The sequence below is a fragment of the Eurosta solidaginis genome, chromosome 1 (genome assembly GCF_040869045.1).
Source record: "Eurosta solidaginis isolate ZX-2024a chromosome 1, ASM4086904v1, whole genome shotgun sequence".
Taxonomy (NCBI): domain Eukaryota; kingdom Metazoa; phylum Arthropoda; class Insecta; order Diptera; family Tephritidae; genus Eurosta; species Eurosta solidaginis.
In genome coordinates, this window is record NC_090319.1 from 307039151 (window position 1) to 307063114 (window position 23964).

Consider the following 23964-nt stretch of genomic DNA (forward strand, 5'->3'; position numbering starts at 1 on the left):
TGAATCTTGCAAGACACGAACTCAATAATACCACTTTTTTGTAGCACGCACCTCCTACCGTCTGCCGCAAGGCTTACTCGAGTTTGCAAAACGAAATTAGAAGATATGTATTGGATACTAGGACGGACAAATCACTTTTTTTTAAATATTGCTCATGACTTCCAAAAAGGTAGCCTGTACAAGCTTCTGCTCATTATTTCAATGTTTAGGCTTTAGTTTTTCTCTAGAAATCATAAGGGGAACATCATACAATTTGAGGTTAAAATATAACCTCGAATAACTATTAAACTAGTCTAACTTAACAAAAAGCTTACAGAACTTTTTTATAGGCCATCAAAATATAAGAATATCTATATAGTTAGCTCGGATGTACTTTTTTGGCTCATCCTAGTATACAGCGGTCGCCGTGGTGGGGCGGTAGCGTCCTCCGGCATCCACACCAAAGATCCTGGTCTCACGCCCAGGCAAAGCAACATCAAAATTTTGGAAACAAGTTTTTCAATTAGAAGGAAAATTTTCTATGCGGTGTGGCGCCTCGGCAGTGTTTGGCAAGCACTCCGAGCGTATATCTGCCATGAAAAGCTCTCAGTGAAAACTCATATGCCTTGCAGATGACATTCGTAGACGGCATAAAACAAGTAGGTCCCGTCCCGCCAATTTATAAGAAAAACAAGTAAGGAAGGTTAAGTCCGGGTGTAACCGAACATTACATACTCAGTTGAGAGCTGGAATGTGTTTGTACGATATGGGTATCAAATGAAAGTCATTAAAGAGTATTTTATGAGGGAGTGGGCCATAGTTCTATAGGTGGACGCCATTTAGAGATATAACCATAAAGGTGGATCAGGCTTGACTCTAGAATGCGTGTGTACGATATGGGTATCAAATGAAAGGTGTTAATGAGTATTTTAAATGCGAGTAATCCTTAGTTCCATAGGTGGACGCCTTTTCGAGACATCGCCATAAAGGTGGACCAGGGGTGACTCTAGAATGTGTTTGTATGATATGGGTATCAAAATAAAGGTATTAATGAGAGTTTTAAAAGGGAGTGGTGGTAGTTGTATATGTGAAGGCGTTTTCCAGATATCGACCAAAATGTGGACCAGGGTGACCCAGAACTTCATCTGTTGGATACCGCTAATTTATGTAATACCTGTCAAGATTTTAAGGGTTTTTTATTTCGCCCTGCAGAACTTTTTTCATTTTCTTCTACTTAATATGGTAGGTGCCACAACCATTTTATAAAGTTTTTTCTAAAGTTATATTTCGCGTCAATAAACCGATCTAATTACCTCAACATGTTTCATCCCTTTTTTCGTATTTGGTATAGAATTATGGCATTTTTTTCATTTTTCGTAATTTTCGATATCGAAAAAGTGGGCGTGGTCATTGTCGGATTTCGTTCATTTTTCATACCGAGATAAAGTGAGTTCAAGTAAGTACGTGAACTAAGTTCATTAAAGATATGTCGATTTTTGCTCAAGTTATCATGTTAACGGCCATGCGGAAGGACAGACGAACGACTGTGTATAAAAACTGGGCGTGACATCAACCGATTTCGCCCGTTTTCACAGAAAATAGTTAACATCATAAAATCTATACCCCGACCAAATTTCAAAAGGATTGGTTAATTTTTGTTAGACTTATGGCGTTAAAAGTATCCTAGACAAATTAAATGAAAAAGGGCGGAGCCACGCCCATTTTGAAATTTTCTTTTATTTTTGTATTTTGTTGCACTATATCATTACTGGAGTTGAATGTTGACATAATTTACTTATATACAGTAAAGATATTAAATTTTTTGTTAAAATTTTACTTTAAAAATTTTTTTTTTTAAAAGTGGGCGTGGTCCTTCTCCGATTTTGCTAATATTTATTAGGCGTACATATAGTAATAGGAGTAACGTCCCTGCCAAATTTCATCATGATATCTTCAACGACTGACAAATTACAGCTTGCAAAATTTTAAATTACCACGCCCATTGTCCAATATTTTACTAATTTCCTATTCTGCGCCATAAATTCAACTCATTTACCAAGTTTCGTCGCTTTATCTGTATTTGGTAATGAATTATCGCACTTTTTCGGTTTTTCGAAATTTTCGATATCGGAAAAGTGGGTGTGGTTATAGTACGATATCGTTCGTTTTAAATATCGATCTGAGATGAGTGCTCAGGAACCTAAATACCAAATTTCATCAAGATACCTCAAAATTTACTCAAGTTAATGTGTTAACGGGGGGACGGACGGATGGACGGACGGACGGACATGGCTCAATCAAATTTTTTTTCGATCCTGATTATTTTGATATATGGAAGTCTATATCTATCTCGATTCCTTTATATATGTACAACCAACCGTTATCCAATCAAACTTAATATACTCTGTGAGCTCTGCTCAACTGAGTATAATTAAGAGGAGCACGAAGCAATTTGGAAGAGAAGCTCGGCCTAAAATCTCTTCCGGGGTTATCGCGCCTTACATTTTTTATTTTATATATATGTTGAGGTTTTCAATGCGACTAAAGCTCTATTGTGCTCTCATCTCATTCACAGCAGCTTATCCACGCCGAATTATCGGATGACGCTTAATATGCTCTTAGGCTTCGGTGTATTTTTGTATACTTTGGTCATGGTAAGCTCAAGTACTTTTTCCTTCTCCTTAAAACGGCATGACATTATTGCAGGATTTGTTCGACGGTCTCTGCTACTCTGCTAGTATGCCATAAAATCGTTGTAGTTTGGGTGCGGTAATTTGAGAGGTCCATGATGGTTCTGTAACGATAAGGCTCCAAAAACTGCTTTGACTGTCTTATATCTGGCATATTATGCAAAAACATCCTCTTTGCCTTCCCGCACAATAAAAGCGCGTATTACTTAGAGACCCTCTGACAGTAATGATTCATTCATTCCGAAGAGTCGTATAGCTGAAGTGTTCCTTACTATGGTTGATGATATCATTCCTGGGAATTAGTTTATCCATGTCCAGATAAGATATAATCACCTTTTGCGAGGTTTAGTCAGCTTTGTGTGGCTGATTACTCTACTACTACATGGAGTCGAGTTATATCTTTGACGGCATCAAACGCTTCTGCTTGACATGTACGGTTAGCTACATCATCTGTTTTGTAAGAATTAAGAAATAGCTCTCCAAGTTGTCCAACCTTCCATAGTCCTGCAAAGGCTTCACTGATAGAGACAACTTCTTCTTGGAAGGCGCTACGGTGCTCGAAAGCCTGAATTTAGGGATAATTCTGAGTTCTTGTTACGTTCGTTTAGCGGGTTTTAGCTTGTTGGTTTTGAAAGTAGTGTCAAGTGTCCTAGACAAAAAGTGTACAAAAGAGTATCTGCTTAACCACCATATCATACAGCCAGTAAACCATCCATGAAAGATGTATATTAATAATTTATCCACCCTGTCTGAAAATCAACAAAACACGTTAAGTCTTTGAAAGTTTGTTGTCGAGTATAATGCTAATTTATTTAAACCTATACGAAAGTACCACCCGTACTGCGGCAATGGATAGTGGTCTTTAAACAGAAATATTGTTCCCCCTCTTAATTGGAACTAGACACTTTGGGCTTACAAGTAGTCCGCATTATTGAAACGACCTAGAAACTGTACCCAAACAAAAGGACACCGCCACCAGAATTGACCTCCACTTCGCAACTGAAGCGTAAAAAGTAGTAATTAGGTCTTTACAATCGCTATCCAGATGACAGGCATCAAAACAGCCTTCAGGTAGCTACAAGTGCAACCTAAGACGCAGCCATTATACTTAAAAATAAGAAATAAATGTAAGGCGCGATAACTTCCAAAGAGATTTTAGGCCGATATTCTCTTTCAATTTGCGTCGTGCTCCTTTCAATTTTTCCTATCTAATTGGCGGGACGGACCAACATGTTTTATGCCGACTCCGAATGGCATCTGCAAGGCAGATGAGTTTTCACTGAGGGCTTTTCATGGCAGAAATACACTCGTAGTGCTTGCCAAATTATTGCTGAGGGCGACCCCGCTTAGAAAAACTTTCTAATTGAAACATTTTTTTTCTAATATTTTGACGTTGCTTTGCCCGCGCGTTAACCCAGGATCGTCGGTGTGGTAGGCAGAGCACACTACTACCACAACACGGCACTCGTCATTATACGTACCTACATAATATTTATGGATGAACGAACGCACTACCCGATTCGGCTAAACATATTTTGCGTTTACTTATGCCAACATATTTTTATATTTAGCCCTTTTTTGTGCTATTAAAGGGTGCTTCAAATTGACATTGCTGTAAGACAGACCGTAAGTGCTTCATTTTGCTATAAGGTCCTTTTAGCTTGAAGAGCTTTGAATTTTTAAATAATCCTGCTTGGCTATATTCATACAAACCTATATAATCTAAGTACAAAGAGTGACTCCATTGTCATGCTTTGGGCTTTGATTAAAGAGTAAACAGTTTTTGTACCGTGAAGTGATTTAAAAAAAATATCAAAGAGAAATTCACTCAGAAACAGCATCCAGCAACCAACCGGTTGTTGTTGTTGTTGTTGGCACTTTGCTTTTTTCTTTTCCTTTAGCTTTTGGCTAAGTGCCGCCACTATAGCTACTTGGTCACTCCAAAAGTGCCATGCCACCCACAACAACAATATAAACTAAAGGTGTGCGGCGACTTCAATGCCTGCTCGGCTGGCCAACTTTAACTTTCCACATTTGCTAATGTAGAGCAGTGGGATGTTTCGAAAATTTGTTTATCAAAATCATCCATCACGACTATATAGGTGCGATCTTCCTGAATTTTCCTGCGCTCATTTCTAAGAGTTCAGAATATTTGCCCGGTGAGTTGTGGTTTATTATTAGCTTATCAGCTGTCAGAGTTGTCGGCTTTTTTCGGCTTATTGTCGAAGGGTTAACGACGTATTATCGTGTTGTGTAGAAGTATTACCGTTAAGCCGTTGATAATAAATCGGTACCACACCGACAACAATTTGGTAATACCACGATAAAAAATCGATAGCTGATCGTTATTAAATCCATAGAATTTTGGTAAGAAATCGATAAATATTCAACAATACATCAATAATTTTACGATAACATTTTCTCAAAAAGAATCAATATAGGTAACTTGAAAAAAAAGAACTTTTCTCTATAAATAATCGATAATTTTGCAATAAACGGGAAGAAGTTAGTAACAATTTGGTAACCAAACGATAAGAAAACGATAAATTATCGATAGCAAATCGACAGCTTTTTGTTAACAAATCGATACAGTTTCTACAACAAATCCATAAAGATAAAAAACCGAGAACTTTACAATAAATAGTCGATAGTTTTTCGACATCTTATCGAAAACTTTTTTGCCAACAAATCGATAACACTTTAAAAACAAATCGATAACTTTTCAATAAAAGTTCTACAACTTTTCGAAAACAAATCGATCAGTAAAGTGCAAGGCGCGATAACCTCTGAAGAGATTTTAGGCCAAGATTCTTTCCCAGTTTGCCTCGTGATCCTTTAACTTTTTCTACAAATTTGCGAAACGTGACCTACATGTTTTATGTCGACTGCGAACGGCATCTGAAAGGCAGATAAATTTTCACTGAGAAGATTTTCATGGCAGAAAATCACTCGGAGGTTTGCCAAATAGGAAAGCTTTTTTGTAACTGAAAAAACTTTTTTTCGATATTGCTTTGCCCCGGGCTTGAACCCAGGATTTTCGGTGTGATAGGCGGAGCGCATTACCATCACACTACGGCAGCCATCATATCGATCAATTACTCATCAATAAAAAATCGATTATTTTTTGTACCATATCGATAAATAAGACTAGCTAATCGTGGCGCACTTAAGGGCGAGCAGTTTAATGTGAGCTATAAGGGAGTAATTTGATGTGCTTGTAGGCGTATGAGTCGTGGCACAGTGGATGACGTATCCGACTAAAACGCTTGGGGTTGTTTTTTAAATTTATAATTTTATACATTATTATTTTAATGGACTGTATTTTATTTTCATTTAGTTTATGGTGTATTTAAAACACGGGACGATGCAAAGCATCGGTACACCTTTATTTGTTTAATTTGGGGCGAGCATAGGGAACTCTGAAGTTTCGCTCTAATGAGCCACCTCATCTTCTATTTGAAGACCTCTTTAAAATGTGATGTGGAGGCGAGCACGGGGCTCTGAGGTATTGGCACCCCATTTTCTACTAGAAAAACCTCCCTTTAAATTAAAAACTAAATCTATGTCTTTAGAATATTTCATAAGCCGGATGAGAATTTCAGCGCTTATGAAACAAACGAAAGAAAAAAACTCATAGTTTAAGTCTCTTAAACAAATAAATATATTTCAGATAGTAAGCCGTTCCGTTGCCGACCAAAAATTGTTAACTCATTGGTGTCCTATATACATGCTATATATATCGATAGCGAATCGATAGCTCATCTATGCCTCGGTCATCAGCTATAGGTGTATAAGCCGATAACTCGTCGAAAAGGGTAGCGGGTCTATAGCCTGTCAATAACAAACCGATAACTCGATGATAACATGCCGATAGTGCATCGACTTCGGTTTTGACTTTTAATCTTTTCTTTCCTCTCCATTTCTTCTTTTCCTTTTCCTATCCTTTCCTGGAATTCCCTTTCTTTCCATTTTCTATACTTTCCCTTCCTTTCCTTGTGAGCCTGGCGAGTAAAACCTTAAACAACACTTTTCGGTTCGTGTTCGGAGAACAGATGTTGTGCTCTCCGCTTCATGTATGCATGAAAGTTGTAACGTAGCGTTGCAATAAGATTACCCCCCGGAACTTCTTCTTTTCATTAACGCCTGAGCCTCCCTGTATTTCTTTCTATAGCATAGCCAACAACCAACAACTAATGGCAGGCGGCAACAATACAACCATCATTTGGTAAATGGCCCATATGGGGTATTTCTCTAGCAAATCACCACGATAGTGGTTTCTTTCTCCAGCATTTTGTGGCAAAAACCGTATAAAAGGAGTGAATTCGCATTTTCAATTCAGTCCTCGCAGGTGAGCCAGCGGGAGTGGATGTTTTTTTAAAGAGCTTCGGCTGGCTGAATGGAAGAGGCGCTGTAATGGCGCATGTCACCCTTCACTTAGGTAATGACGACGGGAGGATGCCTTCGTGCTACTTTGCCCCCTCGCCCTCCTAGGTGTTGTACGGCCCGACGCCTTAATGACCACACAACCCCTTTCCCTCAGTTCTAGCTTCCGCTGGATGAGTGGCAGGGGCGCCGTCATAGCTCGGGTCACCCTTCACTTGGGTAAGGACGACGGGGAGAACGCCTTCGTGTTACTTTGCCCCCCGTGCCCTCCTGGGTGTTGAGCGGCCCGACGCCTTCATGACCAAACTACCCCTCCCCCTCAGTTCTGGCTTGGGCCGTGAAACGACGCGTGCGCACAAGGGGCTACCGCTGTGCCTTTAAGGTGCACTTCCCCTCCGCCCACGGATCGATCCACGGTGTCTCGGATGGTACAGTCCCGCCCTCTTTAAGCACCTTCTGTCTAGCGTGCAAGTAGGGTGGCGGGGGTGTCCAGCGGTGAAGCCAGCACGAACGAGTCCTCGCAATCTCTTCCTTAGGTCACCGACCCCGCCGACTATCGATCCTGGCGACGACTACCGATCCATCCGATCCCGTCGATACCACCATTCGATCCCACCGAATACCTCGCCCGGAACGAGCCGCCGCTGTCTAGGTATACTCCGTCGCCAGTCTACTCCCCTCTCACCACGGTCCTGGTACGCGCTCCGTAGCCCACCGCCGCTGCCGTCGCATCGTCGCCCCTCTGGTGCCGCCGCTGGTTACATCCCGCCAGTGCTACGCCGACCGTTGACCGTCCGCCGTACTACCGCCGTGCCGATTCCGCCTTGCTGGTGCGACCGCTGCTTCGATCCCGTCGCTGCTACACCAACCACTGACCGTTCGCCATCCTATCACCGTTCAGCCGCCGCTGCCACGACGACCGCTTCCATCCCGTTGCTGCTACGCCAACCGCTGGCCGTCCGCCATCCTACCGCCGTCCGGCCGCTGCTTCCGTCTCGCCGCTTCTACGACGACCATTTGCCGTCCGCCATCCTACCGCTGCTAAGCCGCTGCTTCGATCTCGTCGCTGCTATGCTGGCCGTAGGCCGTCTACCATTCCACCGCCGTTAAGACGCTGCTTCCATCCCGCCGCTGCTATGCCGGTCGTTGGCTGTCCGTCATCTTACCGCCGTCCAGCTGCCGTACTGTAACCGCCGCTGCCTTCATACCGCCGTACGAATCCGTCCCTTATCCTACTACCGTTCAGCCGTCCTGCCGATACGCCTTCTGCTCTATGAACCTAAAGCTGCTGCCCTCCTAATACCTCCAGCCATGTGTGCGTTTGTTCGTAACACATAAATACTGTGTTCTTATTCAGTAGGGGTTTGTGGGACCTTTACTCGACTCTGGATTGACTGAGAGTTACCCTAGCCACCTCCTAAAGTTATGTGTCCAGTTGCGCCCCGAAGAACTCGTCACTTATACATTTTCATTTAAAGTTTGTTCTCAAAAATTAAGCATGCATTGCAATTTGAAGCTTGTAAGCCTAGTAATTTCCCCAACATGCCTTCAAAGAAAACTCATTATCTCCTTAGTAGGAAATCTTTATTATCAGCAATTGTTAGTGTCTTTGAGAATGGGGTGCTGTTGGTTTTCTCCACTCTTGAACTATGGCAATGTCTTCAGATTGCACAAGTATTACATCCATAAATTCTTGTCCAGTCCGCAGCGCTATGATTTCTATAGACCTTGATATATTGCATTGCCTGAAAATGATCTTGGCTGGACTTTGCAGGAGCTTGACACCTTAAATTGTAGACTAGTTTGGAGTATATAACATAAAAAAACGGACTCACTTTTAACGTTTTTTACTACAGCCTCTATGTGGTGCGTTCTGCTTTTTGCATTCTTCTTGATCGTTCAGCCTCTTGAGTTCTGCTGGTGGTGCTTTCAGGGCCGGTATTACGTGTTACGATCAGTGACTGAATTCCATTTTCACTCAAGCGATAACTATGCAACTGTCAAGCTTTTTCTAAAAATTATAATGGGTTATGAAGATAACGAGTACTGTTTGTCGCTAGTTCAAATATGCCATTAATTCGATCCCCCATTTCAAAGCTATTGTGATTTAAAAAATGAGTTTCGATCACGGATCGTAACACGTAATACGGGCCCAGGTCTTAAACGATGTAGGAGGATGCTTCTTCTATTTCATTCTTGATTGCTCTCTCTCTCGCCTAGTTCTTCAGTGCTGACATTTTTACTGAAAGTGTTTCCTTACCTAATCGGTCAGTTGAATTTAAAATTGAATTAATAAAGAACGACAGCCTAAAATACGTTAAATACGTTACACCAGCTCGGACTTCCCATCGCCTGGGCAGCACAAAAAAGAACTCATTAACAACTCTGATAAATTAGACCACCTCAATTGTTGAGCGAAATAATTTTTTCAAATCTTTTTTTTAACAGCAAATGTAATGCATGATTTTGAGTGATATTTATTGATAATATCCCACTGTACGATGCTTATGATTACATGCATTTAAGTGTGTATGATTAAAAGTATGTAAAATTTGCATTGTGAAACTTTGTCAAACAAATACAGAGGCAAATGCAACTATGCAGGTAGCAGCAGAAACAACAGATACAACAACAACAACAACCCGCATTAACAAAACCATCAAAATGAACAAATACAAACACAACAATTCACACACATTTTTTGGTAGATGTTCAACGGGTTATTTAGCCTTGTTTGTTGCTGTCAAAATGTCAGCTCGACTAGTAGACAGCAAAAGTGAGTGTGAGGTGAGGTTGTGTGAAATTGTGTTGTGTTATATGCATGGCAATAGCTGTAGTAGACAAAGACTTGCAACAAAACAAAGCTAGCTTGAAACGACAAAAGCGAGCCAAAAGCGGCTTCTCTTTTTCACCATAAATGCCCTGACAAGTGCATTTAGTGCAGATTGTACCACACGCACACACACACACACACACAGGGGCGGATTAAAGATTTACGAGGCCCGGGACTAAAATGAATATGGGGCCCACTTAAGGGGAGCAAAATATAATCATTTTTTTAAAATAAATAAAAACTGTTATTATTATTTTTATAATCTATTCTCGCAAATATTTTTTCTTTGGTACTTATATATAAAAAACTATAAATTACTATACAATTAAACATATTTTTTTCTTAATGATTTTGCTCTGGCAAAGTCACTTATCAAATCATCAAAATCAAGCGATCGAAGTAAATCAATTTCAATGCTTAACCTCATCAATGCGGGCAACCGTTCGTCTAACATAGTTGATCGATACATATTTTTTATTCTTTTTAAAACCCAGAATGACCTTTCAGACACGCAATTTGCTATTGGAATCGTAACCAAAATGCTGTAAGCGATGTAGATATTCGGGACTACTTCGATCATGTTCACATTTACAATCCAATTAAGAACTTACAAAGGGTACAGAATTTGTTCTGTTTCGTTATACAATTTTTCTGTTCTATTAGAGAAAAAACCTTTTGGCTGTAGTTTCAAGCGGGGTATAAACTGTTTGAGTTCTAATAAGTCATTTTGCAAATCATCCGAATAAACTTTTATCAAATTTGTAGCTTTAGTTTCCAATTCATCTATTATTATTATTACCTGATGTTATGAATAATAATTGAGGAAGAAAACTAAATTTCGTCTTTCGTTGTTTTTCCGGGAAAATAAACATTAAACAAGTATCGAGTGGTGTCCGCTCACCGAACGGTGGCGCCTTCTGAAACGCCGCAACTATGTCGTTATTCGCGAACTAAAACATGCATCGACGTTCGACCGGCTTCTGTGGTAAACCTCCAAGTGCCATCGATGGTGTTTTTGTGATAATCTAAGCAAGTGGGTTCAGATTGCAATGAGTATATGTCATGATTTACTTACTATAGTCTGCTTGCTTATATTATCTTATTCATAACGAGTGCGTGTATTCTTTTCCATATTACTATTTTATATAAATTTTGAGGTGCAAAATTAAATTATGTGTACGCAAATACGTAATATATTATTTACTCGAAATCGCGGAGCCCCCCGATGCTGGGGCCCGGGGCTATAACCCCTGCTAGCTCCTCCTTTAATCCGCTCCTGCACACACACACACCCATATACAACCGACCCTCCCACAGACATCCATAAATGCTAACAAAGCATAGCCATATCGTACGTCAACTATGCAATGTAAACTTTTGTTGAGTTCAACTTGACAGGCTAAATTGTTTATATGTCGAGTTTATTATTTTTGCGTATGAGGGATATTTTGCAACTTAAATCATTACATCTGCTTTTCAAAGTATTGTGTACTAACTTGAATGTTTGATGGTGAATGAGGACAAAATGAAGTACCTGCTGTCATCGATCAAAGAGTCAGCGCATATGCGCCTTGGCAACCACGCTACTGTTGGCAGCCATAATTTCGAAATAGTAAAAAACTTCGTTTATTTGGGAACCAGCATCAACACTAGCAACAACATCAGCACTGAAATCCAGCGAAGAATCAATCTTGCCAATAAATGCTACTTTGGACTAGGTAGGCAATTGAAAAGTAAAGGCCTCTCTCGGCGAACGAAAATCATACTCTACAAGTCACTTATCGTACCCGTCCTACTATATGGGGCAGAAGCATGGACCATGACAACAGCAGAGGAAGCGGCTTTGGGAGTGTTCGAGAGAAAAGTTATTCGAAAGATTTATGGACCTCTATGCATTGGCGATGGCGAGTACCGAAGGATATTTAATGATGAGCTGTACGAGCTATACGCAGACATCAACATAGTCCAGCGAATTAAAACGCAGCGGATGCGCTGGCTAGGCCATGTTATGCGAATGAAAGATGATGCTCCGGCCAAGAAAGTATTTCTGTCGGAACCCGCCCATGGAAGCAGAGGTAGAGGACGGCCCCCACCCCGTTGGAAGGACCAGGTGGAAAACGATTTAAACTCCCTTGGTGTGACCAATTTGCGCCGGTTGGCGAAGCGAAGAAGCGACTTGCGCGCCTTGTTGGACGGCCATAACCGTTAAGACGGTTAAGCGCGAATTAAGTAAGTAAGTAAGTACTAACTTGCAGATTCGCGTAACTTTTTGATCGCATATACATATAATATGACAAACAGATAAACGTAAAATTAATCCCTGAGAGGATGCAATAGGCGATAATGGGAAACTCACGCTCTTCTTCATTAATTGATGCTTAAATGCATAGGCTATCATGAGAGTTCAACAAAGCGCGACCGTTATCGCTTATTGGCAATAACTAACGCCAGCTAGAGAGAAAAAACACTTGGGAAAGTGCATAGCTATTTGTTTGCGCATGCGTTCGCTGAAGTCGCAAAAGGAGCTCTTGGGCGAAATGAGTCCAACATTTGGAAATAAAACAATTAAAAAAACACAAATGTAATAGATAATATGCCAAGGGAATGACTAAATGTTATCAAGACTTACATAACATCAGCTCTTGTAGGTACAGGTGCATTGTCGCTAATGTGAAGACTTAACCGAACTCCATTTGCTCAAGGTATGGGGGATTCTTGATTGTAAATCGAAGCGCAGGTAGGGTGGTCCTCAGCACAAGTACGTGGGGCAATACAAAATGTATGCGTAGTGTTTAGTGTAGACGTAGTGTATGGGATTGGTATGATGGATGGGGAGAAGAGAATGAAGGTGTAATTGTAGTTACAATACTATAGCACAATGTGAAACACTGCAAGGTAAGGCTAAGAAAGAAGGGGGGAAAGTTTATTATAAGTGTGTTATCGACGAGGTGTAAAAAAACTATCGACTTTTTATGGAAGTGATATATATTTGTTATCGCTAACAGAAGTTACCGATATGTTAAAAAGAAATCGAAAAATTATCGATTTGTTATAAAAATGTTATCGATTTGCTATCGAAAAGTCAGCGATATTTTATAAAAAACGAATGGATATTTTTAGGAAAGATTATCAACATATTGTAACGAATTTACTAAAATTCCTCTTATTTGCATCCTTCTACTAATATTCGAATCACTAAACTGTTGAATAAATAACTCCAATATTGAATAATGCAAAAATAGTCTTTATTAGACTACTTGAAAATAACATTTATACTTCGCAACTGATAGCTTGCTTAAATCAAACTGATTCGTCGTGCCTCAACTGTTGCTGCTTTTATACTGTTTGGTTTCATCGTTGCCATATTTCTAGGCGCTTCTATTTCTAGAATTTAATAGTTAGTTACCAGCTACAAAATTACCAGCTATAACTACGTTTATAGCTTCTCATATGCGCGTGTATATGTGAGTGATACTTGCACAAATTATTGCCTACTTTTGGGAGTATCTCAGATATATGCATGTGTTTGTGCGTTCCTCTCCGCTGCTTGTTTGGACATATGTATAGACATAATGATTAATTTATTGATGTGCATACAAGTTACTGTTTAGTATTGGCTTAGAGATGATAGTATCCCTTAGTGTTGCTAATATTCGTCACACGACCCTCCACATAAGTCTGATCGTCCCGATCAGACAAATTTCTCGTCTAAACGCTGCCAGCATCTCCCAATGAACCACTCTTCTATTTCGTGGTTTACCAATTGTTTGTATGCGGTAGATGACATCGCTGATCCTCTTCACAACTCTGCACGGATCTTCCCAACTGCACCAAAATTTGGATGGAACACCTTTCCGCCAGTGAGGGTTGTGTAACAGTACCAAATCTCCCTCCGAGAAACCTTCCGAATTATTGTTCTCATCATATCTGGGTTTTATCACTCTACTACTCATTATCCTGGATTGCTCCCTCGCACTGTGTTCTTTGGCTAATGAACTAATTTGCAGAGCTTGCTCTTGACGGATTGGTTTCACATAATCAGTATCGTTCCGACGTTTCCCAACAGTAGTGCGCCCTGGCTTGAAATCACCCTTGCATTCTTTCTGGGAAATTCTTTCGTTCGTTTTAGTGAATCCATTAGGGGTTTTCAATGCCAGGGTTTCTCTCGCAGGTGCCTTAGGTTTTGATTTGTTTGGACCATTCGTTTCATCAACCTTTGCCCGATCTACTTTCCTCGACTTTAGTGGTCTCTGTCGAATCTCCTCCAGCAGCACTCGCTTAATGCTGAACCCTTTCTCCAAACTGAAGTTAAGTGGAACATCCTTATTTTTATAGCGCATAATCTTTCTCCGCATATCGATCCTGATGTCATGATCAAACTAAGAAGTCCACTCCGAATATGGACTTCATCAAGGATATCCGCCACAACAAATTTGTGTAGAACCATGACCTTCCCAATTAAGACTTCACAAATCATTTCTCCCAGGACTTGGTTATACTCTCCAGTGACCGTACGCAACCTTGCTCCAGGTAATGGCTTTACTCTCCTGTTGACCAAATCAGATCGAATCAAGGATTACAGGCGCCCGTATCTACAGTCAGTACACGTTCTTTGCCATCCACATTCCCTCTGACGGTAAGACTGCTTTATTTCCTTCCAATTTGCGACACAGATATCACAGGAAATTCAAAAGCTGGATCTAGCTCTTGATCTCTACATCTTACTCGCTCTTGCTCGTACCCTCCAGCTTTGGTATTAAGGCCACCCATGCTGTTGCAACCACTAGGATTAAGATCGCAATAACGTGCAATGTGCTCCGGCTTCCTGCATTTGAAACATTTGATAACTCTTTCACTCCGCTTTTGCGATCCTTTCAGCGCCTCCAGTATTGTGTTCACCCAGTCTGGCCTTTCTACCTCCACACGGCATGCTTTGAACGCTGACTTACACAGAAGTTGTGTCCTGAATCAGAGCATATGATACCGTTTCTGTGAATGTAGGTTTTGGGTTTGCGTATGTCGCTCGCTTCGTTTCCATGTCCCGTATTCCATTAATAAAGCTCTGGATTTTTACCCTTTCGGTATATTCCACGGGTGCGTCCGCATTTGCTAGATGGGCCAGTCTTTCGACAACCGACGCAAACTCCTGAAAAGTCTCATTCGCTTTTTGGTAGCGATTGTGCCACTCTATTTGATATATCCGTTTCCTATGCTCGCTTCCGCAACATCTCTCGACAGCGGCCATCATTGCTTCATAAACTGTTCCTTTCGTACTCTGGAATAGTCTGTAAGATTTCCGCTGCAGGCCCTTTCAATGCCACGAAGAGTGCAGCAACTTTATCTTCCGCATCCCAGTTGTTCAATGCTGCGGTCTTCTCAAACTGCAGCTTAAAGACCTGGAAAGGAACAGAACCGTCAAAAGATGGAGTTTTACATTCGTATTACTCGTTGAAGCAGCCGTGCGATTAAGTTGCAATTCCTGTATACGACCTCTCAAAGCATCCACCTCTGCCTCGATTTTTTCTTCAAACAGCATTATTTTTTCGTCCATGCGCGCTTCGAGTTTGGATGATATACGCGCCTATTGTGCTTCTAGTTGTGCTGTTATTCGTGTTTCTTGTTCTTTCCGTTTAGTTGCCATATATGTCTTTTGTTCTTCCAGCTGTGATGAAATTTGTGTTTCCTGTGCTTTAATCTTGGCTGTTATCTGTGACGACATTTCTGAAATACGCGTTTCTTGTGCTTCAATTTTTGATGTTATGCGTGTCTCCTGTGATTCTAGTTGAGATGCCAGTTGAGATGTTATATCTGTCTTTTGTACTTCGAGCTGTGTTGACATATCGGTTGATATTTCTGACGACATTTGCTTCAGCACTGCTAGTATTTCTTTGGTGTCTACACTCGCCAATGGATTCGGAGTCTCTATCTTCTCCTCCAATATAGTCGGCTGGCTCTTCCACATCAGGATAAAAAACATATTCGTCCACACCAATTCCTTCCAACTCCATTACCTCTCGTAGCCGTGCTTGAAGTTCGATCTTATTGCTGTTTGTATTCAATCCACGGCTCTCCAACATCTTCTTCAATTGCTGGATCCTCAATTCACTTAACTTTGCCATGTCCAAGTTGTATTCGCAATCTTCGGAATTTATTCAACAATTCCTCTTCTGACACCAATTGTAACAAATTTACTCAAATTCCTCTTATTTGCAACCTTCTACTAATGTTCGAATCACTGAACTGTTGAATAAATAACTCCAATATTGGATAATGCAAAAATGGTCTTTATTAGACTACTTGAAAATAACACTTATACTTCGCAACAGATAGCTTGCTTAAATCAAACTGATTCGTCGTACCTCAACTGTGGCTGCATTTTATACTGTTTGGTTTCTTCGTTGCCATATTTGTAGGCGCTTCTATTTCTAGAATTTACTAGTTAGTTACCAGCTATAAAATTACCAGCTATAACTACGTTTATAGCTTCTCGTATGCGCGTGTATATGTGAGTGATACTTGCACAAATTATTGCCTACTTTTGGGAGTATCTCAGATATATGCATGTGTTTTTGCGTTGTTCTCCGCTGCTTGTATGGACATATGTATAGAAATGATGATAGATTTATTGATGTACATACAAGTCACTACTTAGTATTGGCTTAGAGATGATAGTATCCCTTAGTGTTGCTAATATTCGTCACAATATTATCGTTTTGTTATAGAAAATATATCATTTTGTTTTCAAAAGTTGTTGATTTGTTATCGAAAAAATATCGACTTTCTATAAAAAAAATTGTTGATTTGTGAATTTTATATAATCAATTTTATCAAAAGTTTATCTATTTTTTATCAAAAGCTTGTAGATTTTTTATCAAAGATTTTCTATCGGAATGTTACCAATTTGGTATCGGTGTGTTATCGATTAGCTACCAACAACTTATCAGATTTTTATGAAACAAATACTGATTAAACTGCAATATAAAATAGATGCAACTTTTGTAAACCGTCGATAACAATTCGATGAGAGACCAATAAGATGCCGTTGACTCGGCGATAACGAGCTGATAACTAATCGATAACGATAGTAATTCCAAAATTATTTATTTCTGGTAAAGATCGCGGGTTCGAATCGAGCTCAAGGCCTAACAATAATTTTTTATCATTATTATTGTTATGATAAATTTTTTCTTAATTGAAAAAATTTTTAAATTAGAATAGAAGAAAGAAAAAATTTAAGACAACTGCCAAAGCTCGTTGTATAGATCCATTTCGGGAACTGCTAAATTCCTTCATCGGCAACGTTTAGGCGCCGCTGCTATAACGATTCAGCCACCACAGCGGTTTTTTGTTTGTCTTCATTAATCCTACATCTATTCTGGTTCGTGCCAATTGATATTCACAACACTGCGACATCTGTTGCAGAATAGCTGTGAAAATTGGACTTGTTTGTTGGCAATGCTGCCATAGTGTCATATTTTATTGACACTTTTTTCCCCGTGCTCTGGGATGTATTAACAATTTTTGTTGTTATATCGGCCTACTGATTTTAAGATCGCGGGTTCGAATCGAGCTCAAGGCCTAACAATAATTTTTTATCATTATTATTGTTATGATAAATTTTTTCTTAATTGAAAGACAAACAAAAAACCGCTGTGGTGGCTGAATCGTTATAGCAGCGGCGCCTAAACGTTGCCGATGAAGGAATTTAGCAGTTCCCGAAATGGATCTATACAACGAGCTTTGGCAGTTGTCTTAAATTTTTTCTTTCTTCTATTCTAATTTAAAAATTTTTTCAATTAAGAAAAAATTTATCATAACAATAATAATGATAAAAAATTATTGTTAGGCCTTGAGCTCGATTCGAACCCGCGATCTTAAAATCAGTAGGCCGATATAACAACAAAAATTATTTCTGGTAAAGTTAACTTCGTTTAACTTAAACCTTTGGGCGCGATCTAGTTACATAATTTGAAAACACTACTCATTTTCCCATCGTTCCTGCCACACCCTTAACGCATTTTCCTTGCTTTCTTTGTTAACGACTATCATGCGCTCTTGAACCCGCCCGCTGTCCACTTTCCCAGCGATAAAAAGTCGATAAGGATTGTTGCGTTCATCGTTTGTATAATAGGTCCTAATGCAATTCTGGCATTACTTTGTGCCGAATTGATCCTCCCCTGCGATGAGCCGGCAATTGATCCTCCCTGCGATCATTGAGAAAGTTTCTGCAGCCGCGCTGTATACTGCATGGTATTTGAAATCAATGCTCATAGGCAGCGGACATATTTGTCTATCTCGTAGTATTCAAAGCGTTACCTACGTATAAGATTTCAAGGAAATCAACTTTGTTTATATGACAACGGCCCCTAAAGCCCCTAACTTATAATATACCCACGGCAGGTATGCCTGTCGTAAGAGGCGACTAAAATGCCAAATTGATTCAAGGGGTTGTGTAGCGCAACCCTCTCAAGGGTTTGCCAGCGCAATATATAGCTTCTCGAAACTCCTGACGGATCTAGGGGGTGGGAGGGCGTTATAGCCTAGAAGGTTGCATGTGGTCATACCAAATCATTCCGAGATGGTCGGGCTAGAGGAGCGAGCGAGTTCAACGAAAGGGAAATGACACAATCAGATTTATTAAGAGTTTACGAGCCACTCCTGACCAACCTACCGAAATTGTGAAATTTTGGCATAGGTCCGGGAGACAGGGTAATCGAGTCGGGGACAGATCGTTGACAGGCCTTCATCTAGAATGCAGATAGATAGATTGTTGCGAGGCTGTGCCTTCATCTTCTTCACAGCACCTCGTCTAAGCCGAGCTCCCTGAGAAAATTAAAATAAATCTAGATGTTCTAATTTAAGCAGCAGAAAAGGAAAGGAAATGCCTTAGTGCCAGGAAAGTTGACTACGTGACAAGAGTTATAGCTCTACAGCTGTAGGTCAGGTGAAGGGACGGATTCGTAATATCCAAATTATGCAAAAAGTAGTAGTGTGTCAGTGCGTAGGAAGGCGTTGATATGCGATAGTGAGATGATAATCTGGCTTCTTCCTTAAAAAGATGACGGTTGTGACGCTAATCGATATCATCAGTGCTAACGTACAGATATTCTCTCTAAGTGCCTAAATCGGTTCCCAGGAGATTTTAAGGAGCTTGGCGATGTTAAAAGTTCGGAACTTTGAACTTTTTTAGAGAAAATACAATTTGATCTGCTAACCTCTAATGTTATAGAAAGAACATCTGGACTGTCGAACTCAGTATAGTGACGGCGAACAACATAGCGCTCTTTATCCATATCCAGGCTGCCCAAAAAGGCATCAGAATTTAAATTATACAGTTGTCGTTCCCACACTTGTCGTGTTGTCGGCTAAAAAAAATATCGAAAATCAAACAATGGTTATTGAATGGACATTAAGGGTTCCATTATGAATATGATTGAATGGTAAAGTCGTTGCTTATTGCTCGAACCAAACAAAATATATTGTACTTTTCAATGCTCTCTGCAAAAAGAAGTAGTCGGTTCATATAGCCAATGATTTGATTTGAAATTCAACACCCTCGTTCTTTCCATAGAATATCGAAGAAAATTAAATTGATTTCGCTTGTACTCAAGTGTGAAAGTAAGTGAGCCCACTCAGCCTTCACCGAGAACGATTCTAATTCCTCTTTGGACATGAGTTGCGTGATAAACGCCAAGATTGGCTAACGTCATACTTCATATGACTAAGTTGAAGGTATATTCTTTAAGTAACTGCTTTGTTTCTTTGGCAAAGCGCTCTTTATCAGAAATAATCAAAGTTTCCGATTTCAGCTCAGTCTCTGCATAACCGTTTCTTGGAAAACCTCCTGTTTTTTAATCTTCAGAATCTAAAACGCGGGTAAATATCCGTACAGCTAAAAAATGTGGAGTTCAAGTTTCAATTCCGCTATTGTCCTTATTTATTTTCATATGCTGGCCCGAGTCATGCGGCTTGTATAGCTGGTCAGCCCTAGATTCAAACGGCTCACCTCGCCGAATCGGTAAAATCATTCAAACGAAATCTAAGTTAGTTTTTCAATTTGAAGTAGTGCCAAAGATTCGCTAAATCGGGCTTTTTGCATGAAGCCTCTCCTTCCAATCGCAAACTGCAGTCGATTTAAGCAAAGTTTTTTTCAGGACGCTGTTGAAGTGCTAAACAATTTCATAGAAATATTAACTCGCTACCACAATATCTATAAACTAACTAACTAGAGAAATTGTGCTTCCATGCCATCGGAAGTTATTTCTACCTACAATACTTTTCACAAAACTTAATAAATTCTGCTAACTAACATATTTACGCGTAACACCCCTATCTTAGTACACACACATGTATATGTATTTAGTTGGGTTTTGTTTATCAAAATAATTTTAACTTCCGTCAAAGAAATTTAAATGATTCTTTCTCTAGTTTTATAACTCGGCTTAGTGAGACTTTCTTACGTTTAATAATAATTTCCTTTCAAACAAAAATGCGTCATTTCGTCATCACACGTATATCAAAATGTATGTATGTTTTTATACTCAGTTGAGCAGAGCTCACAGAGTATATTAACTTTGATTGGATAACGGTTGGTTGTACAGGTATAAAGGAATCGAGATAGATATAGACTTCCATATATCAAAATCATCAGGATCGAAAAAAAATTTGATTGAGCCATGTCCGTCCGTCCGTCCGTCAGTCTGTCCGTTAACACGATAACTTGAGTAAATTTTGAGGTATCTTGATGAAATTTGGTATGTAGGTTCTTGAGCACTCATCTCAGATCGCTATTTAAAATGAACAATATCGGACTATAACCACGCCCACTTTTTCGATATCGAAAATTTCGAAAAACCGAAAAAGTGCGACAATTCATTACCAAAGACGGACAAAGCGATGAAACTTGGTAGGTGAGTTGAACTGATGACGCTGAATAGAAAATTAGTAAAATTTTGCACAATGGGCGTGCACCGTCCACTTTTAAAAGAAGGTAATTTAAAACTTTTGCAAGCTGTAATTTGGCAGTCGTTGAAGATATCATGATGAAATTTGACAGGAACGTTACTCCTATTACTATATGTATGCCTAATAAAAATTTGCAAAATCGGAGAACGACCATGCCCACTTTAAAAAAAAAATTTTTTTTTAAGTCAAATTTTAACAAAAAATTTAATATCTTTACAGCATATAAGTAAATTATGTCAACATTCAACTCCAGTAATGATATGGTGCAACAAAATGCAGAAATAACAGAAAATTTCAAAATGGGCGTGGCTCCGCCCTTTTTCATTTAATTTGTCTAGGATACTTTTAATGCCATAAGTCGAACAAAAATTTACCAATCCTTGTGAAATTTGGTAGGGGCTTAGATTCTGGGACAGTAACTTGTTTCTGTGAAAATAAGCGAAATCGGTTGAAGCCACGCCTAGTTTTTATACACAGTCGACCGTCTGTCCCTCCGTTCGGTAGTTAACACGATAACTTGAGCAAAAATCGATATATCTTTACTAAACTTAGTTCACGTACTTATCTGAACTCACTTTATCTTGATATAAAAAATGGCCGAAGCCCGACTATGACCACGCCCACTTTTTCGATATCGAAAATTACGAAAAATGAAAAAAAGTGCCATAATTCTATACCAAATATGAAAAAAGAGATGAAACATGGTAATTGGATTGGTTTACTGACACAAAAAATAAAATTAGAAAAAGCTTTGTAAAATGGGTGTTACACCTACCGTATTAAGTAGAAGCAAATGAAAAAGTTCTGCAGGGCGAAATCAAAAGCCCTTGGAATCTTGGCAGAAATACTGTTCATGGTATGACATAAAAATAAATTAGCGGTACCCGACAGATGACGTTCTGGGTCACCCTGGTCCACATTTTGGTCGATATCTCAAAAATGCTTTTACATATTCAACTAAGGGCCACTCCCTTTTATAACCCTCATTAATATCTTTAATTTGTTACCCATATCGTACAAACACATTATAGAGCCACCTCTAGTCCACCTTTATGGCGATATCTCGAAAAGGCGTCCATCTATTGAACTAAGGCCCACACGCTTTTAAAATACTCATTAACACCTTTCGTTTGATGCCCATATTGTACAAACAAATTCTAGGGTCACCCCTGGTCCACCTTTATGGCGATATCTCGAAACGGCGTCCACCTATGGAACTATGGCGGACTCCCTTTTAAAATACTCTCTAATACCTTCCAATTGAAACACATGTTTACAAACACATTCCAGGGTTACCCCAGGTTCATTTTGCTAAATGGTGATTTTCCCTTATTTTGTTTCCAAAGCTCTCAGCTGAGCATGTAATATTCGGTTACATCCGAACTTAACCTTCCTTACTTGTTTTTATTGTGTGTGTAGTAGGTATTCTTGCAATAAGTTCCAACACTTTTCTGAATCGTTTTTACTAATTTGTTTTTGACTAGAGTTGAAGCAGCTGCAATATGCATTTCAATTCAATCAGGAAGCAGCCCACTTTAACATCTTTCACTAGAGAATCGAATAAGAAAAAGCTATGCACAAGAACGCCAAAGTCTCTACTGATATCCACATCCAGTTGCAAGGTGATCACTGCCAACACTGGTCTGTGTGACAGCTGCCAGGAATGAGGTTATTGACCCGCCGTGCCGATATTTTTATTTAAAAGAAATTCGTCAGCCAACTTCAGACTTCTGAAATGTGATTTCCAAAGCATCAATCCGAAATAAAAATTAAAAGGCGCCAATTTTAGTTAAGAGTAGTAATTTTTAAATGAGAAAGCATCATTTGAAATTGAGAACAGCCCATTGTAAATAAGAAAGTGTCAATTGCAAATGTGAAAACATAATTTGTGGATGACAAATTTCCCCTGTTACCTCGCTCTATCTACGAATTATTTTAAATATTGCAAACGTTGCTCCACAACTTACCGCTCGTCTCTCTTCGGGATGATAACGCTCCCCTCCCCTATGCACGTTATTATTTTTCCCAAGCAGTTTCGATTTAAATCAACATTGGCGAGCACGGTTGTAAACGCGTAGGTGTCATAAGGTCAACAGCCATAAAATCAAATGGCCATAAAGTCAATTGACGTTATGACCTGATAAAATGACACAGCGTCAAATTTTAAATGTTTACAATGAAAACGATATTGGTATTATGACCATCCTGCTTCCCAAGGTGGTCATAAGTTTAAGTTTATTTTCAAGTGGCCATAAGGTCAATTATTTTGTTTTGCACGCCCAGATGTTAACGTTCTTATAGCTGTTGAGGTATATACAAGTTTTCCTCTATATTTTCGTTCAGTGTAATGGATAGAGAATTTTTTTTAAATTTCATATTTTCGGAAACGACCCATTATTTTGTACCCATTCTAGTGAAAAATCGTTTCGATGAGGTCCACTCTGGAATAAGGAGAACTTATCCAACTAGTTTAGGTTAAGTTCAACTGGCCGGTCCGCGAGTACCTCACATAGACTGAATGAGTCCATTGTAATACGAAAAGTTTGTTTGACGCCCAAACTAGAAAACGAATACCTATGTTTTTAAGGACCTCCGTCGTTTTGGAAAATACCAGAAGATTATAGAACCCATGCCACTTACTGCTTCAAAAATTGGGAAGCTGTATCACTCCCAACACCTGACGTCGTAGCCTGGAAAGCGCTGGACACGAGCACAAAACGTTCTCGATCGTTTCCTCCCCGAACTCGCAATTTCTACATCTGCCTTCACTGATCAAGCCTATCTTAAAGAAATGTGATCATGATAGAAGTAGCTTTACTAGTCCTAAGTTTTAAAACGTTCACATAATTTTTCGACACTTTATAGCCCCACGCTTGGGTCCAAGGCTTTCCCGATTGGCCGATTATATGCATCTCCTACCTTTTCTTAATCCCGCCCGATTTAATTGGGATGCCTACGGAGCAAGCTTCGATGGATCCGTTCTATTAAGCTAATTCATTCTATTTTTCATGCATTAAATCTACCTTACGCTATGTTCTTTGGCAGAAAGAATGTGCAGAATGGTATACAGTGCAGCAATCGCGTTGCTTTCAAGGCTTCCGTGGTGCTAAGTTT

The 23964-nt window shown here is 39.6% G+C and overlaps 1 protein-coding gene across 10 annotated transcripts in view; it reads left to right on the forward strand.

The window, feature by feature from the left end:
* LOC137237609 (uncharacterized) overlaps window positions 1-23964 on the forward strand; it is a 530759-nt gene that overhangs the window by 207965 nt on the left and 298830 nt on the right. The window lies entirely within an intron of this gene.